Here is a 2,500-nt window from a genome sequence, read left to right on the forward strand (position 1 = left end):
GGGTTCAATCCCCAGCATCTCCAAGCACTGTTTAATGACTTTCATGTGAGATTAAGAAAGAGAAAAGTGGCTTCTTTTCTCTCAATTGTTACACGACTGGATTGTTACTGTTTGTTACACAAAGAAGCAGCAGGGATGATTGAAATGTGGGGATGTAGCTCAGTGGTAGAGCGCATGCTTTGCATGTATGAGGTCCTGGGTTCAATCCCCAGCATCTCCAAACACTGTTTGCTGAGTTTAAGCAAAATAATTTTGCTTCTTTGCTCTAGTGTTTCACTACTGGATTGTTAGTGTTTGTTGAACAAAGAAGCAGCAATGCTGCTTAAAAAGTGGGGATGTAGCTCAGTGGTAGAGCGCATGCTTCGCATGTATGAGGTCCTGGGTTCAATCCCCAGCATCTCCAAGCAATGTTTAATGACTTTCAAGTGAGATTAAGAAAGAGAAAAGTGGTTTCTTTTCTCTCAATTGTTACACTACTGGATTGTTACTGTTTGTTACACAAAGAAGCAGCAGGGCTGATTAAAATGTGGGGATGTAGCTCAGTGGTAGAGCGCATGCTTTGCATGTATGAGGTCCTGGGTTCAATCCCCAGCATCTCCAAACACTGTTTGCTGAGTTTAAGCAAAATAATTTTGTTTCTTTGCTCTAGTGTTTCACTACTGGATTGTTAGTGTTTGTTGAACAAAGAAGCAGCACAGCTGCTCAAAACGTGGGGATGTAGCTCAGTGGTAGAGCGCATGCTTTGCATGTATGAGGTCCTGGGTTCAATCCCCAGCATCTCCAAGCTCTGTTTAAAAACTTTCATGTGAGATTAAGAAAGAGAAAAGTGGCTTCTTTTCTCTGAAGTGTTACACGACTCGATTGTTACTGTTTGTTACACAAAGAAGCAGCAGGGATGATTAAATTGTGGGGATGTAGCTCAGTGGTAGAGCGCATGCTTTGCATGTATGAGGTCCTGGGTTCAATCCCCAGCATTTCCAAACACTGTTTGCTGAGTTTAAGCAAAATAATTTTGCTTCTTTGCTCTAGTGTTTCACTACTGGATTGTTAGTGTTTGTTGAACAAAGAAGCAGCAATGCTGCTTAAAAAGTGGGGATGTAGCTCAGTGGTAGAGCGCATGCTTCGCATGTATGAGGTCCTGGGTTCAATCCCCAGCATCTCCAAGCACTGTTTAATGACTTTCATGTGAGATTAAGAAAGAGAAAAGTGGCTTCTTTTCTCTGAATTGTTAAACGACTGGATTGTTACTGTTTGTTACACAAAGAAGCAGCAGGGCTGATTGAAATGTGGGGATGTAGCTCAGTGGTAGAGCGCATGCTTTGCATGTATGAGGTCCTGGTTTCAATCCCTAGCATCTCCAAGCACTGTTTGCTGAGTTTAAGCAAAATAATTTTGCTTCTTTGCTCTAGTGTTTCACTACTGGATTGTTAGTGTTTGTTGAACAAAGAGGCAGCAATGCGGCTCAAAAAGTGGGGATGTAGCTCAGTGGTAGAGCGCATGCTTTGCATGTATGAGGTCCTGGGTTCAATCCCCAGCATCTCCAAGCACTGTTGAATGACTTTCATGTGAGATTAAGAAAGAGAAAAGTGGCTTCTTTTCTCTGAAGTGTTACACGACTCGATTGTTACTGTTTGTTACACAAAGAAGCAGAAGGGGCTGATTGAAATGTGGGGATGTAGCTCAGTGGTAGAGCGCATGCTTTGCATGTATGAGGTCCTGGGTTCAATACCCAGCATCTCCAAGCACCGTTTGCTGTGTTTAAGCAAAATAGTTTAGCTTCTTTGCTCTAGTGTTACACTACTGGATTGTTAGTGTTTGTTGAACAAAGAAGCAGCAATGCTGCTCATAACATGGGGATGTAGCTCAGTGGTAGAGCGCATGCTTAACATGTATGAGGTCCTGGGTCCAATCCCCAGTATCTCCAAGCAATGTTTAATGACTTTCATGTGAGATTAAGAAAAAATATGTTGCTTCTTTCCCCTAAATTCTTACATGACTAGATTGATAGTGTTTGTAAAAGAAAGAAGCAGCAAAGTTCTATGTTAAATGGGGATGTAGCTCACAGGTAGATTGCCTCTTTTGCATGTATTTGCCCAGCATCCCCAAGCACTGTTTGCTGAGTTTAAGCAAAATAATTTTGCTTCTTTGCTCTAGTGTTACACTACTGGATTGTTAGTGTTTGTTGAACAAAGAAGCAGCAATGCTGCTCAAAATATGGGGATGTAGCTCAGTGTTAGAGCACATGCTTTGCATGTGTGAGGTCCTGGGTTCAATCCCCAGCATCTCCAAGCACTGTTTGCTGAGTTTAAGCAAAATAATTTTGCTTCTTTGCTCTAGTGTTTCACTACTGGATTTTTAGTGTTTGTTGAACAAAGAAGCAGCAATACTGCTCAAAAAGTGGGGATGTAGCTCAGTGGTAGAGCGCATGCTTCGCATGTATGAGGTCCTGGGTTCAATCCCCAGCATCTCCAAGCTCTGTTTAAAAACTTTCATGTGAGAT

At 42.1% G+C, this 2,500-nt stretch overlaps 13 non-coding genes across 13 annotated transcripts in view; all 13 read left to right on the forward strand.

Annotated features, from left to right (window-relative positions):
* Window positions 1-23, forward strand: part of trnaa-cgc (transfer RNA alanine (anticodon CGC)) — a 72-nt gene extending 49 nt beyond the window's left edge. Inside the window, exon 1 of the tRNA in view lies at window positions 1-23. This exon is cut by the window's left edge and continues 49 nt beyond it. This is a non-coding gene — a tRNA (tRNA-Ala).
* A 125-nt stretch (window positions 24-148) lies between these two features.
* trnaa-ugc (transfer RNA alanine (anticodon UGC)) lies at window positions 149-220 on the forward strand. The gene has a single exon. It is a non-coding gene; the product is annotated as a tRNA-Ala (tRNA).
* A 111-nt stretch (window positions 221-331) lies between these two features.
* On the forward strand, window positions 332-403 carry trnaa-cgc (transfer RNA alanine (anticodon CGC)). Its single transcript has one exon. It is a non-coding gene; the product is annotated as a tRNA-Ala (tRNA).
* A 125-nt stretch (window positions 404-528) lies between these two features.
* Window positions 529-600, forward strand: trnaa-ugc (transfer RNA alanine (anticodon UGC)). The gene has a single exon. It is a non-coding gene; the product is annotated as a tRNA-Ala (tRNA).
* Window positions 601-711: 111 nt separating this feature from the next.
* Window positions 712-783, forward strand: trnaa-ugc (transfer RNA alanine (anticodon UGC)). The gene has a single exon. It is a non-coding gene; the product is annotated as a tRNA-Ala (tRNA).
* A 125-nt stretch (window positions 784-908) lies between these two features.
* Window positions 909-980, forward strand: trnaa-ugc (transfer RNA alanine (anticodon UGC)). Its single transcript has one exon. It is a non-coding gene; the product is annotated as a tRNA-Ala (tRNA).
* A 111-nt stretch (window positions 981-1,091) lies between these two features.
* On the forward strand, window positions 1,092-1,163 carry trnaa-cgc (transfer RNA alanine (anticodon CGC)). The gene has a single exon. It is a non-coding gene; the product is annotated as a tRNA-Ala (tRNA).
* Window positions 1,164-1,288: 125 nt separating this feature from the next.
* trnaa-ugc (transfer RNA alanine (anticodon UGC)) lies at window positions 1,289-1,360 on the forward strand. Its single transcript has one exon. It is a non-coding gene; the product is annotated as a tRNA-Ala (tRNA).
* Window positions 1,361-1,471: 111 nt separating this feature from the next.
* On the forward strand, window positions 1,472-1,543 carry trnaa-ugc (transfer RNA alanine (anticodon UGC)). Its single transcript has one exon. It is a non-coding gene; the product is annotated as a tRNA-Ala (tRNA).
* Window positions 1,544-1,669: 126 nt separating this feature from the next.
* On the forward strand, window positions 1,670-1,741 carry trnaa-ugc (transfer RNA alanine (anticodon UGC)). Its single transcript has one exon. It is a non-coding gene; the product is annotated as a tRNA-Ala (tRNA).
* A 111-nt stretch (window positions 1,742-1,852) lies between these two features.
* Window positions 1,853-1,924, forward strand: trnav-aac (transfer RNA valine (anticodon AAC)). Its single transcript has one exon. It is a non-coding gene; the product is annotated as a tRNA-Val (tRNA).
* A 292-nt stretch (window positions 1,925-2,216) lies between these two features.
* trnaa-ugc (transfer RNA alanine (anticodon UGC)) lies at window positions 2,217-2,288 on the forward strand. The gene has a single exon. It is a non-coding gene; the product is annotated as a tRNA-Ala (tRNA).
* A 111-nt stretch (window positions 2,289-2,399) lies between these two features.
* On the forward strand, window positions 2,400-2,471 carry trnaa-cgc (transfer RNA alanine (anticodon CGC)). Its single transcript has one exon. It is a non-coding gene; the product is annotated as a tRNA-Ala (tRNA).
* Window positions 2,472-2,500: the final 29 nt, after the last annotated feature.

Source organism: Carassius gibelio, chromosome B6 (genome assembly GCF_023724105.1).
Source record: "Carassius gibelio isolate Cgi1373 ecotype wild population from Czech Republic chromosome B6, carGib1.2-hapl.c, whole genome shotgun sequence".
In the NCBI taxonomy this organism is placed as follows: domain Eukaryota; kingdom Metazoa; phylum Chordata; class Actinopteri; order Cypriniformes; family Cyprinidae; genus Carassius; species Carassius gibelio.